General features: G+C 42.8%; 1 protein-coding gene across 2 annotated transcripts in view; it reads left to right on the top strand.

Annotated features, from left to right (window-relative positions):
- Nucleotides 1-22,892, top strand: part of TSPAN18 (tetraspanin 18) — a 121,319-nt gene that overhangs the window by 56,980 nt on the left and 41,447 nt on the right. For both annotated transcript variants that reach the window (XM_039551843.1, XM_039551844.1), the window contains exon 2: nucleotides 4,877-5,007. The gene's annotated coding sequence lies outside the window, so the exon portion shown is untranslated. The remainder of the gene's footprint in view (nucleotides 1-4,876; nucleotides 5,008-22,892) is intronic.

Below are 22,892 nucleotides of genomic sequence, written 5' to 3'. Positions count from 1 at the left end.
AAGAAAGGGACATGGGGGTCCTGGTTGACAGAAAGTGGATTATGAGTCAGCAGTGCCCTGGCAGCCAGGAGAGCCAAGCATGTCCTGGGGGGGGCATCAGGCACAGCATTGCCAGCTGGGCAAGGGAGGGGATTGTCCCGCTCTGCTCTGCACTGGGGCAGCCTCACCTCGAGTGCTGGGGGCTGTTTTGGGCACCACAATGTAAGAAAGACTTAAAGGTATTAGAGAGTGTCCAAAGGAGACCCATGAGGATGATGAAGGGTCTGGAGGGAAAGCCATATGAGGAGTGGCTGAGGTCACTTGGTCTCTTAAGCCTGGAGAAGAGACTGAGGGGAAACCTCATTCCTCACAAGGGGAAGTGGAGGGACAGGCACTGATCTCTTCTCTCTTGTGGCCAGGGATAGGACCCAAGGACACAGCATGCAGTTGAGCCAGGGGAGGTTTAGGTAGAATATTAGGAAAAGGCTTTTTCCCCCAGAGGGTGGTTGGGCACTGGAACAGGCTCCCCAGGGAAGTGGTCACAGCACAAACCTGACAGAGTTCAAGGTGCATTTGACAACACTCTCAGGCACATGATTTGACTCTTGAGGTGTCCTGCATGGGGCCAAGAGTTGAACTCCATGATCTTGATGGGTGCCTTCCAACTCAGCATATTCTATTATTAATATTATATTCAATAGGGCAGAGGTGGTGGATTTGGCCAGTGTCTGATCATATCATTTGATGTGCACCTAGATGTGTGCTGGCTGTTCCCCATGGCATGTTGAATAACTCCCACACACACTTATATATCTAAACTCAGGTTTCAGGGGTGAGTCAGATCAACCTGAGGCATTGGATGTTGTGACCTACATTCTCCCAGGGCATAATTTCTGTGGGAAGAAGTTATTACGTAGATAGAGATGTACCTTTAATTTTCAGACATTGTGACAATACTGTTTTCAGCAGGGCAAAATGCATTTTTGCATAGTCTGGTCTGTAACTGGAGCTGCATCTGGTGCTCCTGGGAATGCCAAACCTCACATCTGATCTGAAATGCCAATGAGCCCATATGAAGCTGTTAATGTTTGTGTGAGGTTTTTTAGTCCTCATTACCAACCTGATAGAAAGATAATTCCTCAGCTGCTGCTCCAACCTGTGGGATTTTACCCACTTAATTAATTTTCTTTCTTGTTAAAAAAGATCTCTTTTTATGCACAAGGAGCTGTGTTTGACTTGCTTTTCAGAGACTCTTCTCATGTCTGTATCAAAGGCACAGAGGCCCCAGAAACTGGAGGATGAGCCCTAGGGGCAACATGGTTGTGGAGGCTGAGCTTGGAAGCGCTGCCTTGTGTGCTAAGGGCTTCTGGAGGGGACTTAAGTATGCACAGCGGAGGGGATCCTGGTTCCTTCCCTTCTCCCCCCTTTTGTCACCACTCAGCAATAAAATGGAAGCTTGTGACATGACCAAAGGATAACAAACCGATTGCTGAATGGCTGCTGAGAGCTTAAAATGCCAGCCTACACCACCCTCCCCAACCTTTCAGCATGTCAGCAAAGCCGTCTATGTAAATAAATACACATATCAAACAATAAGCAGATGCCTTTTTAACATGCACTGTTTCAGGCTGAGATACTCAGCTCTGGTGCAGCTCATCTCAACATCTGTCAAGCTAATGCCAACTTCACAGCTCCCTTTCACTTGTATTTAATGCACAAAGATTTGTGTTGTGTTAAGTAATGAGGAATTGGCTTGGTTTACATCAGTTTTGGTGTTATTTCTGATGCATAAAATGTTAAATGGGAATGCTCTGTGTTCCTCCTGATCTTTGTGTCAGTATGTAGTGCAAACTCTTATTGCTTATGCTTGATTAAATGGCTTTATACTTCCATGTGTGTGATTGTACAAATATACAAAGAGGAAAAAAAAGTCATTTGCAAAATATACCACCACTGGGGCCCCAAAGCATAGAAGCATTGAGGTGGGGAAGAAGTTGTGATGAGGGTTGGATTTTAAAAAAAGAAATTTTTAAAAGATAAATTCCAGCAGAGTCACTTGTGCCCCTTAAATCAAATCCAGGAGCTGCAGAGTCTAAAGCCCCAAGGGTGTGGGGCTCAGTGCAGTGCTGTGGGAGCAGCACCCGTGAGCTGCTGGTCCGGGTCAGGTCATGTCTAATCTGGGGTCTTGTCTCTGATAGCAGCCAGCACTGATTAGAGAGAATGTAAGACTGGGGCAGCAACCAGGAGAAATTCCACGTTAAGCTTTTGTTTATTTTTGTTTTCATATTAAAAATGTATTGAGCCCAGATGATGTGTAGTCCACTGGGCCTACTCCTCTACTGAAAATTCACCTGCAGGCTAGAGGAGTGTTGGATCCTCTAGTGCTGCTATCCATCTCTGTCCCTCTGCTTCAAGCCTGGAGAAGCCTGCTTTTTATTTTCTTTATTCACATTTCTCACAAGCTACTGCTTTTGCTCTGGTGAGATACTAAGGAATGACAATTTTTTAAAAAACAAACCAGACAGACTCTTTATGCATGCAACAAGTCTTTAAGACAGCTCTCTGTCAGACTTCTCTGGAGTCTGCTGAGAGAAAGGGGAATATTCCTGCTGCTTGAGACACTTTCAATTGGATTACATGTAAACAAAGCAGGGGGGAGAGGAGAGGCACGGTCCTCCACTGGAGAGGAGGATTTCTATGACCTGATATATCTTGTGTTTCTTAATGCTCCTTGAATAGAGATGATTGAAATCTCTCATCCAAGCAAGCACGCACAGGAAAAAAAATACATTATTAGTGGCCCTAAATATATTAGAGCCCTCTGCTTCTGATCACAGTGGTGCATCAGCTGGAATAGTAATAGGGCACGAATGGGGTTTGCCTACATGGACAGGACTGTTCTTCCATAATGGAAAGAGAAAATTGCTACTAAAGATGCCATTGAATCAAATTTTAGATGACTCTCTGTATGCCTGCCTGTGACACTTTCCATGTTGTGGTTTCGGGTCACTTTACAAGCCTGAATAACCTCTCTTTTTCCCCTCACTGTCTTCAAAGGCTGGGAGTTAATATGCAACACCTTGTGTCTGAAGGGACTAAGACTGTGTTCAATAGGATATGTTTTTATTAGGCAGCAGGCACTTTGTGCAAAAGTGTACGGACATATATATTTTCTACATACAAGCACTTGCATCTCTCAAATACTTGTCCTTCTGCTTCAAAGAAACCAGGATATGGCTGGTATATGTGTATTTGAAATGCCAGGTTGTGCAGAGCAGAGAACAGGCTTGTAAGCAAACACCCATGGGAGGATGAACCACAGCTGAAAGTGCTGAAAGAGTCCAATGGAGTCACAGGCATGGAGAGCATCTGCCCAAGTACCACTTGGTGGGCCCCTGCTCTGCTCACTAGACCATGCTACCCCCCTACTGCATGTAAGATGAGTGTCCAGGCTGCGGGGCACTCCTCACCAGGGCCCCTAAGTTCCCACTGAACCCTCTCTCTCACCCTGGGGGAGTGTGAAGTAACACCTCTGTGCTGGGGAGCAGGGAGCTGCTGACAGAGGGCTGATACCCTGTGCATGGGAGGAATTTCCTTTCATGTGGTCTGGTGTGACATAAGCACTTTCCAGCTGGCTTGTAGGTGCCTTTGTAATCCCTGGATTGACAAATGGCAGTTCAGCTCAGTATGGCTGTCATCTTCAGACAGCATGACAGAGAGGGGGAGCTTGACATGTCCTGCTGCAGGCCTGTCTCCGTGTCTTATGGGGCTGCTGGGTGGAGTTGCTGCGAAAAGACCTTCTCTCCCAGATTTTCATCGTGATCCTGAAGGAGGTGCTAAGCATTGGGTGATGCAGAGGGGTCAGAGATGCTACCTGATGTTTCATATGGACAGCTGGCATTGACCCTGAGGTGCTGGTGTGGCTGGGAGGGCAGAGGATTTGGCCTCCAAAAGAAAGCAAAGCAGCAAGGTAGACTGGAGAGGAGAGAATTAATATCATGAAATGGATTTACATGGCGCCATCTTCATATCTGAGCTGGAGCTGTCAGGGAGAATGAGATCCAGACTCGCTGTTGTTCTCCAGAGAGGAGCTGTTATGGAGTGATCACTCAGTTAAAGAGGTGGCTCCACGTCTGTGCCCCGTGTCTGGCTGATTTCTGCAAGCAGAAAACAGACACAATCTGGCATGATCCCTTCTCCTCTCCCACTGCCTTTCGTGCCTTTCTGCAGGCTCTGATTTACCTTCTTTTGCTTGCCTTATTGTTTTCACCCCTGGAGCACCTGTTGGTATCTTCCTTTCACCCTTATCTGCTTCTCAGCTCCATCACCTTGCCCTCTTTTTCATCCTCAATCATTTCTGGCTCCCTCCATTCAGAATAAGTTGTACTTTGACATCTATGCAGTAGATGAACAGGTGTGTGCCTGTCTGTTGCATGCAATACAGAAAGGGGTGAGTGTGTGTGTTAAACATTTAACTACCTGTGTTTTATCACACCCTACTCCGTCCTCTGCTCTGGAACTTGCCTTTTGGGGATGCACAGCACCTTTTCCTGGGCGTGACTCTCTTCTGCTGTGCAGAGGAGCAAGAGGGGAAGATGCAGAGCAACTCTGTTGCTTCTTTCTTATTCTGCTGGAAATAGTCCTGTGCTCCTCCTGCCTTCCAGTCAAAGCCCTTTTCTGGTCAGCCTAATGAACTAGAAAGTAAGGAGGAAGATTTTGCCTTTAGTCCGGACCTTGACAGGGTCTGCAGGGTCACTGCGAGGTGCTTCCCCTCACTTCCTTCAGGTGCACAAGAAGGAGTTGATCTTTACCCAAGCAGGAGGAAGTAAAACAAGGTGGCAGTCTTCTCCTCAGGCCCAGAATGTGCCTTATGTATTTTCCTTGCTGTTTCTGACAGGTTGACCAGCCTTGATCACAGCGCTAGAGACCCGAAGCAAGGATCCTGGCCGATGCGTGTTCAGTGCAGCCTGACTTTTTGAGGAGAACAAGTATTTCCCTGAAAGTCTGTCCCTTCAAAGCAGCACACAGGTAAGGCAGACAGTGCTCCTGATGCTCAGGCTCAGTTGCACTGGATTGAGCAAAGGACTTTTCCCATTCATTTGGCTCAAGAGGGGCTTTGTCACCACATCCTGCCATGTCTGCAGGGGTGAAACATTACAATGTATTTACAGCATGGGGAACGTTTCTCAGCAAAAATGTACTTTTAGAGGATCAAGTCTGCTCATAAGGTTGAAATAAATATAGGTTAAAAGCGTGGGAGGAGTATGCTAAAAAAAGAAAATTATTACATACAAGCTATTAATAAGGCAATGTTTTGATCTTGTGTTCTAAAATAATTTTATATTGGAAGTACCTTAATTTAAACAGAAAACTTCTTCAGACAAAGGAATAAAGAAATGTATCTTGTGGAGAAGGGGTTAAGTAAGAAATTAATTTAATAATGTAGTTTTCAACTAGGAAAGATGTATCAGGTCATCTGTAAGTGAAAAAAACAAACAAAAAGCCTTGCAGTTCTAATTGCTATGACTCATGGAAACCAAATCTAGAAAAAATGGGGCCCTTTAGTCCAAACTCTTAATCCCCTACTAGTATGTAACATCGTTCCCAGCAGCGTTTACCAGTCCTGATTTAAATGATGGGATTTTCCCTTGTCCCCTTGGGATACTATTGCACAGACTAATAGAATTAATCTGCTTACTTCTCTTTCAACCCCTGACCACTGCAGATGCAATTAGTAGTACGTGATGGGAGGATTCTGTTTCCTATGCTATATTAGGGAAGCTTAGGGCTGTATTGTGTTAAACCAGACATCAGTTGCAAGTGTGTTTGCCTGAGTGTGGCTTATCTGTCAGTACTCATTACAGCCCCAGAAACGTCTCTGAACTGCGTTTCTCAGACTTAGGAGCTTTGCTACAATGGTAATTCAGGATCTGATAAGGCACAGACTAATGTATTTGTATGCCTGTGAGAAAGATTGTATGATTGGAAACTAAAGTGAAATGCAAAGTCATTTGCTGCCAGTGCTAGAGACTTGCAGACGCAATTTACTTCTGTGCTTCTGGAGCATTCTCTGGTCTCTTTGGCTTTTCTCTCAGACAGTTTGGTAGGATGAAATACCTTTTTGCTCTGTGTGATGCTGCTGGAGGTACCACTGCACCTTTCCATCTGTGAATTTCAGGCTTGTCTTAGCTGAATGCTGTGGGCTTCTGCTAATGTTTACTGAAATACTCCAGTCAAATAACCAGATAAATACAAAGTCAAATGGATTTGAGCTGGAGAATTATAACTGGTTGCATTTAGTTAACACAAAGTAGAGTATCTTTCTGTGCATTTTAGCTGGTTTGCTTCTCAAATCTGAAAAGTTTTATCAGGGAGAATAGTTAATTTCTAAAGCAGGTGAATGGAGTTTCAGCTGGGTTGCACCTGAAGAGTACAGCAACAGCTGAGCTGTACAAACTCCTTGTGCAGACACGTGGATTCATCCACTTCCAAAGTGAATTAAAAACAACGTCCTAATACAGACAGCAACTGCAATATAATTGCTATTGTAGGTTTGAATGAGGCTTCAATGTGAAATGGAGCCTGGGGGTCCTGAAAAACTGGGCATGTGCCAGCCTTCCACATGGGCTCTGTCCTCTGGCGCTAAAGGAGGAGGTTACAATCCTGTTCCTCCTCCCTCCCAGTAAGTCCTGGCTCTAATGTGCCATAAGTTTTCTGGAGTATTTCCTCAAACAGAAAGCCTAAATATAATCTTAGCCACTGGTCCAGTCTTTCATTATCAAGATAAGTTAATTAAGCTTATTAAAATTTGACTAAGTTGACTGTGTTTGGCAAATCCGAAATTCTTAAACACTGAAGATTGCAAAGCTTTGATGTGCTCAATGAGTCCTGTGCTAATTTTCCCATTGTTTTTAATCACTTGAAACTCTTTTCCAGTTTGGTGCTTGGCTGCTTCATGTGGTTTCATAGTGGACTTTAAAGGATGGGGAGGGGGAGACTGAATCCAGGGGTAATGATCCGTAGCACTTTGGATCATCTGCAGTTTATGTTCCATCCCTGCTTTGCCAGTCAAGCTTTGTTCCAGTGAAAGTGTCAGTAAGCCCAAGGCAGATAGGTACTGTTTCTCCTCTACTCTTGGCTTTTTCTTTACCCTGAAAGTTTATCTTGCTGCTCACTTTTTAAAAAGCCTTGCATCAGCTGGGAGGCCATGAAGTAAAAGGCATGCTTTAAACACAGATGCTGGTGATTGTCCTTTCAAAAGCTGCATTTCTCAAGCTGGGAGCTATTGACCCCTTTCAGTGCAGTCACAAAGAAATCCAAGAAGAAATGGAGGGTGAGGGCCAGCAGGGAATATATATATATATATATATATATATAAATTTTTTTTCCCTCAAGCCTTCTTCTTACTCCACCCCCTGACAAGCTGGCTATTGTTTGTGCCTCCACATGGGATAACAGTGGCCATATAAGGAAAATGGCATAATGCTACATTCTTTCTCAAAACTGATTTTTTTTTACAGTGGCTTTTTCTTCCCCCCTTGCTGAAAGTTGTTCTGTTTTGGTGCAAGCCCTAGGCAAAAGGAAAGTGGTAGCCCCTGGTACGCATGTATACCACCTTGGGCTGTGCAAAAGACTTACTTTGTTAGTTCAGGTGATGAGGGAAAGAAGCAAAGTAGCAAATGATGAGGTCCAGCTACTATGACAGGAGCAGAGGATGTTGCATTTTCCTGCGTCTTGAACTCAGTAATAATGAATAATAATGATGCTTGTTTTCTTGCCTTTTTTTCCTTGCTGAAGAGGATGCTCAGGCCATGGGACAGAGGCACAGAGCTCTGTGTCCCTTTTCATTCACAATCTACCTTTTATTCATGAATGTTTGCAGCTGAAGTGCTGAGTGAGTGGCGTGCACCAGTTTGGGCCAGCAGCTTCCTCTGCTCTGCTGGATGGCCGAGCCCACTGCTGGGGATGACCACATTCCAGCTACCCTGCAATGTTTGAGCCTGCAGGAAGCGAGGCTGAGAGCAGCAATATTTTGGGGAGTGAAGTTCTATGGGTAGCAGGGGTCAGTCTAAACACGCAACAGCTCAGGAAAAGGACTCCTGAAGTTTGGTATTTTTCCCTGGTGCAACTGTCACTTGTTGATGAGCAGAAACTGTCTGCTTTTCCAAAATTAGTCTGAACTTCAAACACATCCACTTAGCAACTTCTACAAACGAACAGCTGGAGCAACATGAGCACAGAGAAGGCTGAATCCCCTGGCTCCACAAAGCAGAGGCAGACCTTGGAGTGGGAAAAGCATAGGTTTGGGAGCTGGGAAAAAGATAAGTCTTGAAGAGGAATGAATGTGTGCTTGTGCATGTGACCACAAGATTTGGGCACTGTTCCTTTTGTATCCTCTTGTAGCCTCTTGAACTGGGATACAGTTTTTAGCTGTGCTTCCTGTGGTTGCCATCACTTCTGATTCCTTGTGATGCTCTGCTTCCTTGTGATTGTCCCTGTAAAAATCTGTTCAACAACTGATAATGTTGCAAACTTGGTAAAAATTAAAGCAGAAAAAACCCCAATTCCTTCTTAGAAAGAAGAGGAAACAAATTTTGAGGTCCATTTACCACAATCATGTCACAATACTCAATCTGTGTTATGCAGAGGTGTGATTACAGAAGTGGAAAAACAGAAAGTACTTTCTAGAAACACTTTTTTTGGTAGAATATTAATAGTTCAATATTATTATGATTATTATCTGTGTGTGCATTGACAATATACACTTTTTTTTGTTATTAAAATGTTGAACAGTTTGACAACTTTTAAAGAAACTGCAATTTTGTGAGAATGGAGTAAGGACTTTCTAAAGGTTCAGTGTTTTTTATGAAAGCCTACAAGTGGAGGCTGCATTGACCAAAGGAATTGGATATCTTACTGAGAACGTTTTAATTTTCTTTAATTTTTACTTTGACTGTGAATTAAATTGTTCGGAGAAGCTGTGCTACTCTCAAATATCAACAAAATTAGTCTCCAAGAAAATCTTCCTCTATGATAAATTGTGCTTGTACTAGAGATAAAACTGGGCAAGCCTTCTGGCCTTTACTTTACTCTGGGCTTGAGCTGGCACCAGTATAGCAGGGGAATGCACTCACATGGCTTTTTCTTCATGAAGGGTGATTTGGTGTGTCCTAAACGCTGTCCACTGTGGCACCAAGAGGAGATATCACTCAGAGTGAGTGGTGTGGAACGATGCAATGGCCCTTGGGCTCGGTTCTCAGATTACCAGTGAAGCGGCAAACGACTCCTGACACGTACACGGCTGGCGTGGGACGCCTGAGCTAACACTGCGCAGATAAATGGGATGCTCCTGGCCCAACAGCCACTGTTCCAAGCTCCCTGCAAACTCCCAGGCCTCGTGTTTGGCTCACAGCCTGCTCACATTATAACTGTCCCAGGAGCTGTCGTGGCCGATACTCATTGTGCGCGCACTAACGAGGGAGCGAGGAGCGCCAAGGGTGAGTGCCAGGTCAGCCCTGCATCCCGAGGGCAGGCAGGGCTCCTGCAGCCTGCACTGCTCAGTCTCGCTCCAACAACTCTCAGCAGTGTGGCCACTGGTGAGCTCCTTCTCTGAGGAGCAACACTTGGGATCTTGGCTGGTAGTGGGAGATTTCTGCTCTTCTGCTGCCAAAGGTGCTGCAAGGAAGCTCATCAGGCTTTAAGTGGCTGCTGACAGTGTGGCACGTGTTTGCCACTTCTGTCTCTTACGGGTCTAGAGGACTCAAACTAGTCGCTAGAGCTGATTCTGCCAGCAGTGGATTGACCTTTTCAGAGGTATTGCCCCAGAGACTTGGAGCTAATCCTTCTGATCTTAACTGTGGTGCATGTGGGGACTGGTTTGGGCTGTGCCTCTTTCCCTATGCAGTTGGGAGCTTGTGTAACATGGAAACAATCATGATGGAGGAGGAAAGAAATTGTCATTAGCTCTAACAGTTCCTGCCACTTATATCTAATGCCAGAGTAATTTAAAGCTTTTTTTGACTGACTATATCATGGGTAAAGCGTTTCGTCAAGGAAAAATGGGGTTTACCCAACGTGACAGGACGGGAAAGCAAAGCTACCTTTCACTGCTGTGCCATGTCCTGGGTGGAGTGGCTGAGATAGGGTTTCACGGGGAATGGCAGTGAAGGCTTTGCATTGCTTATTTTGAGACCTACAAAAGTACATTTGCTTTTGATTTTGCATTTTGAAAACTATTGAGTGAAGCTGGGGACTTAGTTTAAAAGCTGCTAGAACTATTCTCTTACCATAGAGATTTCTCAGGAAACAGGTACATAAGAGGGGTATATGTGCATGTATTTGAAGCTTTTATTCTTGGGCTTATGAGTAAGAGCTGGGATCAGTGAAAGGTGATACTACTAAAATCAGTAATAAGGAAAGTATTACCCTCTAAGTAGTGAAGTGGGTTTGGGGAGTTTTGCATTCAATTATTAGCTCTGTGCTTTGACTGCATACTGACAGTGGGAAGTAGCTTGATTCCTCTCTGCCTTCCTTCCCCATCTATATATAAAGATGCTAATACAGCTGATAAGCTTTTTCTTGTAGGAGATGTATTTTATTTTGTGTAGAAACTAGCTCTGTGGAACTTAGCATTCCTTTTCAGAGAAACCTGAAGATTAAGAAGTTTTAATTCTGCAGGGTTTATCTTCACATTTTTCCCCGTTGTTCCTCCTTTCTGTGACAAAACAGAAACGGGGAAGGGAAGAAAAAATGAAAGAAGTAATCCAGAAATTCCCTTTCCTCACTTGTAAAAGTGCACATCAAAAAATTTCTATGTGTCTTACATTAAAAAGAAAATAAAATGAAAACTGGTTGATTTTTAAACTTGCAGAGTATGAAAAAGTTTATTATTACTCTTGAATGCCCTGACCCATTTTAAAGCTGAGGTGTCTTGCTTGCATTGATGCATCTATTTAGTGCAAAATCTTGAGAGCTCTTTTGAGACAGGAGCCTCCACATAGGTCAGGCTTGTGCACAGTAAAGATAATGGTGATGATAATCTGATGTCTGGTTTGTCCTTTGTCAGATGACTCATGCTCCGGTTACCTTCTAATGAAGGGGAGGGCATCCTTGGCAGACATTACATTTGTTGACAGTTCTTGGCAGATAAGAAAGTAGGAGCAGCCTTGGACACTGGTGCTGGACATTCAGGGCTGTTGTCCTCAGAAGCACGTGGCAGGAGAGCTAAGGTAGAGAGGACATGCAGGCATTTCGTGGCTGTATGACATGGAGGGGGTTATAATGGCAGCGCTCTGCTGTAGTTTAGCTTCCAGTGTCCGACGTATGGAGGTCTTGAGCTGAACATGTGACTGTCTGCAGCTGTTCCTTTTCCCAAAAAGTGGAGTACAGCACATGTATGAGTGGACCAACACCCCCAGCAGCATGTGCAAATAGAAATATATTCCAAAGAAATCTGTTTAAGGAGCATAAATTTCCTTTTTTTAAACATCTGTGAAAGGTTTATTTTCAAATGCCCAGTCACTAACGAGGTGCTAATTTTCAGATGGCTTGTAGCACTGTCTTGATATTTTAAATTATCTAGGCACTTTAACAGGCTTAGTCTCTCCCTGTAGCATGGCATGAGTCAGGCCTGAGCCCAGGAGGGTAGGAGGAAGCTTTTCCTGTGAACTGGCTCTGTGTAATTGCCACCTGGAAGTGTTTCTGGCACTTTTCCCTGGAGGCTGTTAACGAAAGGATATTAGAGTTCGTGGCTATCCAAACCACTGGTTTCCCCATGTTCTGCAGCAGGACTATCAGGCTTGGGCATCCTTGCTGCTGTCTGGGGAGCCCTTGCTGAGGCTAGAGAGAGAAAGATGGACACCCAGTGCAGTCCAGAGGACATGTTTGGCAAGGCAGAATTTGTTACTGACTCCTCAAACTGACCTGGACCATTTATAACATTTCGGGCTGCAAAGTACGTCCAAGAGTACATTCCAAGAAAGCTAAAAATAATATCCTCAACTTTTACTTATTTCTCCCACAAGGACTCAGTTAACAAGGAAAGAGTTTGTTCTTTTTTCCCCCATGCTAAGAATGTTCAGCTCTCAGAACGGAGCTATAAGTTTATCACAAGTTATTGGCTTGTAAGTTGAGTTGGCGTCATGTATGGATCACGTTACTGGAAAGTGTAATCATTTGCCAGGACTGCCTTTGCTTTTCCATTTCCCTTTCCATCTCCCAATTCTGCATGTTATCTGGTAGCAGCACTGAGGGCCAAATCTCTCTGAACTGATTGGAACCAGGAGCTGGCATTCTGCTATCCTGGGTCCTTCTGCCAAAAGCCAGTGTTCAAAGTAAAGACTGTAAGTACAGACTACTTAAGTAAGGCACAATTTATGGCTGTTTAAAATACCTGAAGATCAGTACAGCAAAGCTCTGACTGTCCTGGAGACTTAGTATGACCACATGGTGGATAAAGTTGTGTATACTCCACAAAGCATCTCAGGAAATGGGGATAAGCGATGGTGACTTCTAAAAAGCAGTTTTTTGGTTGGTTTGGTTTTTTTTTTCAAGATGTAGTTGGAAAGAACTCATTTGGAAAACTCCAAACTAGCTAAATGTAAATCCAGATGTTTAGGACTAGCAATATAAATCCCCAGGGGTACTCAACAGTCCTGAGTGTTAGGTGTACAAAGCTAATCCCAAACTGCTGTCTGAGCTGCTTGGGATCTTGATCCTTTGCTATGTATTTTTTCTATTGATCAAGAGTAATGCCAATTGATCAAAAGTCTAATGTTCTTTTCCCGTGGCTAGGAAATCAGCTGTGTATATCAAGTCTGTGAATCACACCTCTGTACTCAACAATTTTTATGAAAGACAGGAATTACACAAACTTTTATATCCAAGAATCTTCACAGAGACCATACATCTTCATGAAATCAAGTTAAAATTAAGTAAATAGTTTCAACCAACAGTAAGATTACATATGTATATATGCATATCTAAACATTAATATATTTACTTCCAGATCTTTTAATGTAATGTATTTTTGGTTTAGAAATGCCAAAGCTGATCTTTTTAACATTTAAAAATGAAACCTACTTTTTCTATTAAAATTAGATCCAAACATTTTATAAAAAGAGGTTTTGGGTTCTTTTGTGTGGTGTTTTGTTTGTGGTACTTGGTGTTTTTTAAGTTAGAAAATGTAAAAAAAATAAAGTTTCTTCTTAGATTAAACAAAACTTTGGGGAATTAATGTGAAGAAATACCTTTGTATTGTTTTGTTTTAAAAGAAAACTCTTCCAGTTCAAACTGAAGCAATTCTTCCCATCTGGTTTGTTTTTTTATTTTTTTTCTTTTTGTCATCCAAACAACAGAATCCTTTGATCATCTTGCTATGTTTTTTCTGGGCATACTGATGCAGAGTAATTTTTGTTTTGTTGGGTTTTTTAATATAAAATTTCTTTTTGTGCACCATTTCTGAAAGAGTTTGGGTCTTGTCTGGCAGGAAAATTATGATTAGGGCATTACTCTTCCTTCTGCTGATGAGTTGCTTTTGCCACTCTCAGTGGCAGAGAGCCTGTCTGCTCTAGGTTTTCCTGTTCCTGTTTTCCCATCCACCCCTGAATACTCTCAGCTGCAAGTCAAGGAATAAGGCATGAATGCTCATTGTTTTCTTTGCTAATTCTCTTTTATTGTTTCCCAGTGACTTACAGCTGAGGATTAAAACAACTGCCTTCAGCACCAGCAGTAGGCTCTGTTTGAAGCCTCCAAAGGGCATTGTTTATCCTCCCTGTATCCCTTGCACTATGCCTGCCCAGGACGAGCAGCACTTTCCTCCCCATCCCAAGTGATTCTGTTACTGAGGAATGTTGGACAGATACCATTATACACATAGCAGAGGTGCTCCCAGATTTGGGGTTTCAGCTTGATTTAAAGGGGAGGAGAACGGAAGGAAAGGGAATGTTTTTTTTGCAGGAGAGACCCTGGCTGTAGTGCTTTGTAGAACTGCTTTAAATATGCTCCTCAGGCAGGGAGGTCTGTGGATGCAGGCGAACTTTTCAGATGTTTCCATGCGCTGCTCAGGGCTCCCGTCCCAGGCACGTACTTCATTATTGCTCCGGGGAAAGGCATGCTGGGAGTAATCAATCAGCATCGCTCTGGGTTTCTCCTCAATCAGAGCTCCTCTGATGTGTCTTTCAGTGCTGCTCATTTTGGTTTTAATTTCTGAATGAGGGATTGATTTGCACAAAATAGCACCAGGCAGAAGAGTTGGCTTTGCGATGGGTGAAAGCATCCGGCCCTTTTCTCCAAAGCACTTAAATGGGTGTTTTGAGTGGTAGGTCCTGAAGAAGACAGTGGTGGTAGTGCTTTGCTGAAGTGCACTCTGAAGGTCTCAGTGGTTTCCTAGCCCAAGATTAAGTTGTCTGCTTGGATCTTTGCTGTCACCTCTGATCTGGAGCACACCTTATCTCAGAAAGGACCCCTGTGCTTCAGTTTTACAGTGGTGCCATATCACTGACCTGCCCTTTATCCATCCTTCTTCTGCCCTTCCACTTACCATTCCTCCAGATTCTTTGCTGCAACTCTTTTGCTGTGGCAGTGTTGCAAAAAGGACATGTTGGGAAGGGAAAAGCTCTAAGATTTATGTGATTCAAGACAGTCTTTATGTGCGTGAGAATTTGGGTGAAAAAGCTGGTCTGATTCAAAAGATTGAAAGCTTTCCCCTTCCTCTATCAGTGGGTGAACTCAGATTGAAGTCCACCTCACCCTTCTGATTTAAGCAAATTGGTGCAAAATTGGTGTAGCTGGCTGGGAACACACCCTGTACTGCAAAGGATGGGAATTGCATGCCCTGAGTTAATCTCCTTGAGGGCATCTGGATAACGTGCACTTAGGCAAGGACTTTCTGATATTCCATGTCATTGCTCACAAAGAAGAGAAGAACTGTACTTATTTTCCCCCAGAGTTCAACTGGAGTTGAAGGGAGACGGTTCTTTACCTCCCTTAATGAGTAACTTTATACTGTGCTGTCTCCTACAATAACAGCTGTCACTGCTAGAAGGAAAAGAAGCTATTTGCCAAGACAGTGAGGCTGTATAAGTTGGTAAGAGAGAAGGAAAGGTAGGGGCAGGGAACTGAGATTGCAGCAGGAGTCATTAGAATGCCCAAGCTCTGAAGAGTGCTCCTGATTTTATCGTTTCATACACCTCTGGGCAGTGTTTGTTTAACGTTTCTAGTCATGGTGAATGAAAGTAAACATCTTGATTGGATAGTGTATTAGTACTGTGATGATGAGGAAGGTTAGGCTACCTGTTGTGTCTGCTGTGCAGTGCCGTGTCACAAATTATGTTTATGGCTAAGAACCTCAAATGCTGACACAGCATCAAGTAAGATAGGAAAGGGCTGTCATGACCCCTTTCCTGTCCTAGACACAAGGTTTATTTTAATTAAGTCTGGTTTGGCTCTGAGCATCTTCATGCAGCAATTTGTCATACCTTTTTTCTGTTCGTGACCATTCTTCCCTGTATATCTTGCAATCACATAATGTCCATGTGGCAACTTGAAAAATTGTTTGGAGGGCAGCTGAACACTACAGAAGCTCTTGTATGTATCTTTCCAGTTCTTTGTCAAATAACTTCATCCTCTGCAATTTGTGTTTTGAATATCAGTGGCCTGTAGATTATCAGAGAATTGAAGATGCTCAGGGAGCAGGTTTGGGTCTATAACTTTCTTAGCTCATGGTGTTCTTTGGTCTTTCCTCAAATATGAAATCTCTGTCAGACTGCCCCAGTCCCTCTCAGCATCAGCTGAAGCTGGAAACTGAGTGGAACAGGGTGTTATGAGTAAACCTGCCTAAGGCACTGTGTATGAAATCTGGATGCCACTGGACTCAGTGTAAATACTCCCACTCATTTCCCTGGCTCTAGAAGTTTATCCCTTTACCAATGAAGAACTTTTTTGGAATATAAGAATTGATGAATCACCTGTTCTCAACTGATCTTTTATTCCCACAGACCGTCTTTGAAGCCTGGTGATGGGGGTGCATGTCCATTAATCATGACATTGGTAGGTTTTGCCTGGCAAAACCATGGCCCCAGGAATAGAGACTGCTGCTTATAGGTGGCTAGTAAATCTGGAAAATTCCTGCGTAGGAAGAGGTGTACCTAGGAGAAAACATACACAGCACTGAGAAAGAAAAGAGAAGGTCACAGTAAGTTTTGCACCTTCCCAGTGAGCAGTGCTGGGAAAGCAGGCAGCCCAGGGGGACCAGGCAGCCCCAGGGAGACCTTGGAACATGCTTTCATTGACAGGAGGTAGTTTGGCAGCTTGCTTTACTCTCTGTCTTTATTCTTTAAAACAGGAAAAGCTCCCTCTATCCCACACTCCATGAAGTCTGGGAAGGTACCTGTCCCAGCTTCTCCTCCCATGCACTGCAGGGGCTCTCAGAGCCTCAGGGATGCCTGTTGCCTGGATACAGGGTAGTCCTGCATCTCAGGCTCCCAGCCAGCCCTGTGAAAGTGGAGGTTGTGGGGGGAGAGGTGGGCAAAGTAATCCTTGTGCATTTGGAAGCAGGAGCATGAAGTCCACCTGATGCAGCCTGTACGCTCAGAATTTCCTTTCACTTTGCTACTGTTATTGTTATTTATCATTATTATTGATAGGAGAAAAGTGCAACCCAGCTGCTCAGCGCAGAGATGTGAGGGCTCCCGCAGGGTGAAGCGCTTCGTGCCACTTAGCAAACCAGCCATTGTGCTGTCCCTGGCGTATGCACTTTATTTCACGTGCTTGTTCTGAGCCTCCTGCTGTTGCTCACACTACAACTGCTGACAAGTAGCCTTCCTGGCAACATGGAATCAGAGTCTGTGAGTTGAGACCCTGGGAGTACAATATGAAGAAGGCACAGACTGTTGAATATTTAAAATAAATTATTTAGTCTTAAACATGAAAATGCTCTTTGCAGTTTGTACACATCACTGCTTGGTGACAGTGACTGGCCAAGTCATGCATTATTCTTGTGTTCAGAGGGGGCTATGCTGACGGCAGGGCAGCAATGTTCTCCTCTCTCCTTTGCTGAGCACATGAAGCTCATCGTTAGCAGGATGCCCTGATGTACAGCACATGTGTAAATGTCTATAAACTTCACTAACTGACAGTAGTCAAAAATAATTTTTAAGCTCAGCTAGTTTAAATGTGGGCTATTTCATATTGCAATGCTATGGGATTTGCTGTATATATCTGTAGAGCACTGTGCTATTTCAAACAGCACTTAGGAACTGTGTCAGTAGTGGTAATTAACCTTTAGACTGAGAGACCATGAAAGATCTCAGATAAGGAATCAGGGTCCTCTTGCTCAAAGCACAGTCAATTTTTATGACAGAAATACTACCTGATCTAAGAATATGTACATTCAACTTTAATACGTGAAAACAAATTAGTATAATGAAGTGTGTGTGGTGGGGAAATGGACACCAGGGCAAAGTCACATTGAAGACTGGCTCATCTTCATTGCTGAGGGAGGACAGCACCAAACTTTGAACTAATATTAGAAACAAAACTGTTAGAAATCTGAAAATCTGAAGGGTTTCAAGACAAACAGCAGAAGGTCAGGAAAAGTGGAGCAATTTTTCCCAGGCCTTTAGAAAATATTATTTATGAAGGTATTTGCTTCTCTGCAAAGCAAGTGCGAATGATTGGCGACACAAGCGTATTGTTCTGATGTTGCAGTCCACACTTTGTACTTCTATTTATGCATGTGTGAAGAGTGTCAGAGGATGAAGGATGGGGCTCACTGAGACTCCTTGTGAGGTGACTGTTGAAAGGCTGGGCTGAAGGTGAATCTGCTTTGTCTTGGCTCTGTGTGTGTGTGTATAAATATACATATATACATACATATATATGTATGAAAATATGCACACAAAGCCACTGATTGTCAGTAAATAACTATTCACAGAAGCCTAGTATCTATTGTAATTAGAAATGACAAATCCTTTTCTCTCTGCTGAAGGTGAAGTTAGACATAAAATTGCTATACTTTAGTACAGGGTTTTTGGTCATATAAATTGTTTATTTCTCTCTTCCTCATGCCTTCATAAATAAATTTGGTAGGTGTTTTACCAGATTGTTTACTTAGATAACCCAAGTTTATGCTAACAAGTGGTATCAATAAAATGCCATCTCTTAATCAAATTTTAGTATTAATATCCCAACAACCTGTTGGATTAAGCACTTTATACCGTATAAATTTTCCTGTTTAAAAGGGAAAGCACACCCCTTTCTCTTCCCTGATTTTTTCTTTTTTCCTAGTGGAGACAATATGTGCAAGGCATGTGTAATTTCTGGAGTGAAAATTGGATGGGAGGAGTGAGTGTGCACTCTGGTTCCTGCTGAAATGATGAGTGGAGTAACGTTTTTGGGAACCATATTAGTATCGACGAACTTGAAATGACAGTGACCAGAATGGAGATTGAAATTCTTATCTCTGTACAGATCTGTGTGAAAGACAAGTCTGGGCTGAACACCAGTTTTGTTGAGAGTGTAAGGAATTATCACTACTCAACTACCTCTACTGGAGAAAAAAAACCCCATAGCTCACGACATATAGGAGGACAAATAGTTACAGAACTACAAGAAATTCTGATTGAAAAATTGTTTGAAAAATCTGTTTGAAACCAGATTTAGCTATGCCACACCACCTCTTCTTCTAGCCAAGTAACAGTAGCAATTGGAATAGAAATGAAATTGAATATATGCAGTATTGAAACACTGGATTAAAAAAAACCCAAACAAAATAGAAATGAAAAAAACCAAACCTAATTTCAAGTTTTGTTTCAAATAAATGTTGAGAGGGTTTTTTTCCACAGCATAGGCAGGCAGGTCCAAAATCTATAAAGATCTGAATTCTAGTCTCAGATTATTGTTTAGTGAATCCAAAGGTACAGTCTCCACTAAAGAGTTTATCATTACATTGAGCTTTAAATCCTTTGGGCAACTAAAAATATGAAATAGGCCAAAAGGCAGCACCAAAAGAAGCGTAATTATTTTTCCAAGGTTAAACAATTAACCCCTCCTTCTAAATTTAGCACCATCCAAAATTGAAAACTTAAACTAATGGAAGGGAAATGGTACAGGATTAGTAAACTACTGTCCTTTCCTCCAGCTGTGGGACATCAAAGACATATAAACCTTCATGTTGCTTTTGTTGCTTTATGGAAAATGCTCTCGTACCCTTGTGAATGACGTGGAAGGGATGGGATGTTACAGCTGTGTTTGGACAGAGCCTCTGTGCATTTTGCTGCTCTTTCATGACATTGCAGGAGCTTCTTTTGCCCCTTATTGATTTTTACTGTCGTTCTCTTGAGACAATTTGCCTGAAAAACAGAAGGTCTTGGTTGCCTTCAGTGTGACGTACATGATGATGATGAGTTAATGTAGCAGAGACATCATGCACATACATTTGGAGTCGGCTTAACTGAATTAATTTTTTAAATGAGTATGACAGTGAATCAGCCTATCAGAACCAAAGTCACCCTCAAACTACTGATTAGGGGAAAATAATTAGGATTGAATGATAAATTTAGATTGAACTGCAACATACAGGAGTGTTTGTTTAAAGAAGAGCCAACAAAAAAAATCTTGGCTCTGAGGATCACCAGGAAGAAGCCTCTTTATATATTATGGCCATGTAGCAACCAGTTCCAGGGATGAATTGCTGGAAGTGACATGTCTGATTTATTGCCCACTGCAGCTTTGAGAGTGTTTGCAAACTGAAGTGTTACGGTTAGGATGATTAGAATTGGGCTTTATTTTAATTTAGAGAGAGGAAGAAAATAAATACATTTTTGTGGCTTCTGGATGTAGATTACTTCAGTGGTTGCTTTTAGCTCTTAAGTAGTTCCCCCAAACTCAGTAACACCACTAATGCTGTTCAGACAGTCGCATTTGCAGATGGTTTGAGTTCCATTTTGTGTAGTATCAGCAGCTAACCGGCTGTTCATGTATCAGTAGTTCATATGTCAACAGCCCTAGATAAGCATAAGATTTCACTGTGCAAAGTCCCACTTGCACACAGTTTGCACTAGAAGCCAGTCTCTTTTTAGCTAAATAGAAAAGTAAAGCTGTGAGTTGGCATCAGAAAGCAAAAAAAGACAGAGATTTCGAGTTAGAAAATACACCTCAGAGCTCATGTTTTCAGCTTCTGGCTAAGCTGTCTTACAGAAAATATTCAGTTCAAACCTTTTTCTATTGCTCTGTTTGTGCTGAGGGAAAAGGAAAAAAATCCAGTGAGAGCAAATTCCTTCAGACATGATCCGTCTCTTTGTGCTACCTGTATTGCCAACATCGGTTTGTGCTTTGCAGAGACGTGGATGAAATTAACTGGATATCCAACACAACCAGAGAACATCCTCACTAAGTTAAGTAATAATGAAGAGGAGATGAACTATCCTATCACTGCTCTTGGCTGATCCCCTTCTGCTCCCTATTTTAATATCCTTCTCATCCTGCTGGCAAGACGCTGAAGCAGCACCAGCCATCCAGTTAAAATACAGAGTAGTCAGATGTTTCAATCAACTCAGATTTCCTTGAACACTTACTCAACATTCATTGCAATTCTTATAAAAATGTCTAGACAACTCATTGCTTAGGATTTCAGCTTGTTTTGTAGCTGCTGCTTTACAGCACCCTGATTTTAAAATGCAATTTTACAAGTGTTACTTTTACTGACTATATTTTCTTTTCCACTGTGCATTTCTAAATGCCAAGAGTATGAGCTGGCTGGAAAAGGGACCAGTGTTGTAACAGGTGATACTGAGTTCTGGCCATTCTTGGTTCTGCTTCTGTTAAATGTATTTCCACTGTTTTAGGTGATTGTGAAAAACAGCATGCCATGGATATTCAAAATATATTGAAAGCAACTCATTATTTGGGGAGAAACATTCTGTGTTTGGTAGAATGCCTGTAGTTAAAATATTTGCTGGTCCTATAGCTCTGTGAAGAATACTCTATATTCCATTTCTGAGAAAAGTTGTGTGGATACAGCAAAGTACCTGACCAAGAAAATGGGAAGGTTTTTACCCTACAGACACTTTCCTCTTTCACAAAGTTGCAGAGTCCGAGGATCCAGCAGTGAAGTGGGTGCTTCAATGCAAGTCATGGATATACTGTCAGAGGAGATGGGTGAAATGTGGAACCAGAAGAGGAGGATGTGGTACAGGCACTGAGTGCCACAAAAAGAGCAATGTGAGGGTGCCCAGAGTGGGACCTGTCCTGGGCATTGTGTGAGATCCTCCCCCTTGTTAGAAGGGCTGAGAAGGGAATGGCAAAGGGGGATGCATCAAAAGGGTAGCTGGCTCTGACCCCGTTGCAGAGAGCCAGAATGCCTCAGATAGTGCCTTCTGTGCTTCATATCCCTTGCTTTCCTGAACAGTGACTTCCCCATGCTCCCCCCATAAACTTATGAAGAAAAATGAAGGGGGAAAAATGATTTATTTAAAGTCTAGTACTGAGCAGAGCTGCATTAATAAGCCTTCATGCCTGGTAGAAAAAACCCTCCTTAAACATGATGAAAAATAAATCCCCCTGAGTCTTCTGCATCCTGCCTGAATCACTAATTCCCCAGGGCAGAAAACAAAGCAAGCAAAAAAAAGTTTGTTTTCACATAACAAAGCCAAAACCTCTCCAGTTCTGATTTAAGAAGAGTCGTGGGCGCCGTCTCCTCTTTAATGTAACATGGAGCCAGTGTAGGTGAGTTGATAAATATACAAATCAATTTTTTTTTCCTCACCCTACAGAGAACACCTATTCCTTTCTGTGGGACTCATGTCTGTGTGTGTTGTGTGCCTGGAGCTGCCCCAAAGTGCACGAGGACCAGTGACTGTCAGCAGCAGGGCACACGGAGGGTTCAGATGCCTGAGTCACATTTTCCACTAGTGCAGCTCCGTGTCTGGCTCCAACCACCAGCGCCAGTGGGACTTTGTCCTGGTCCTTCCTCCCTTCCTGGCTGCCTGCACAGGCTCTCCCATCACTCTTCTGATGCTTTTTGCCCCTTTGAGACATCCCTGGCAAAGGCTTCAACATCCTAAGGTTTCTACAAATAGTATCTGCAGCTCCTGAGGGAAACAGCAGAGTAGTCCTCTGGTTCCCTGAGGCTTTATAAATACATTCCCAACTAAAGGCAGTTTATAAATCTACTCAGCTGCAGAATTGCACAACTCTAATGAACATTCTCCACTTACGATGGGATAGGAGAGTGGAGAGTGAGACTTTGTGCTAGCAAATGACCCCTGGCTGGAAGCAGTCTGCTAACACTTTTTCCATGAACTACTGCTCAGGGCTTGATCCAGAAGCACAATAGAAGGTGCATTATTATAGGTGTTCTAATTATGGCTGATAATTGTTCTGTTCTCATTTACAAGTTTAATGGTTTGTTAATAACGTCTGATTTGGAAATATAGTATAGTCTATCAACTAAAGGTGGCATAATGGCATTAATAAGAGTAATTGAGGTTGTTCCTATGATCCTGTTTGCTCTTTGGTTTGTTAATTAAAAATTGCTTATCTTAATATATGATAGAAATAATATTGCTTCCCTGTGAAACCTGGGCATATTGAGGGAAAAAGGGATGTGCCAGTCTGTGCTGTTAGCAATGGTTGGAATATCTGTATGGCAGTGAGCATACGGGCTTGAACCAGCCTAATACGTGTCAGGTATTGTGTGTCTGCATTTATATTTTGTATAAATAACAGCATGTGCTGTTACTTATGGCTGCACTTGTCTCTTGTTGCAAGACTCGGTGCGTAAGGCTGTCTGGGATCCGTGTGATTGATTAAAGAGCCGCTACAGGAGGAAATGGAAATGAGAGACAGACAGACTGCTGAGTATTTAACCCTGGAGAAGAACCTTGGCATTTCATCTTCTATCAACGTTTGCCTGT

The sequence above is a fragment of the Corvus cornix genome, chromosome 5 (genome assembly GCF_000738735.6).
Source record: "Corvus cornix cornix isolate S_Up_H32 chromosome 5, ASM73873v5, whole genome shotgun sequence".
Taxonomy (NCBI): Eukaryota; Metazoa; Chordata; class Aves; order Passeriformes; family Corvidae; genus Corvus; species Corvus cornix.
This window is presented reverse-complemented; position numbering and strand designations above follow the sequence as displayed.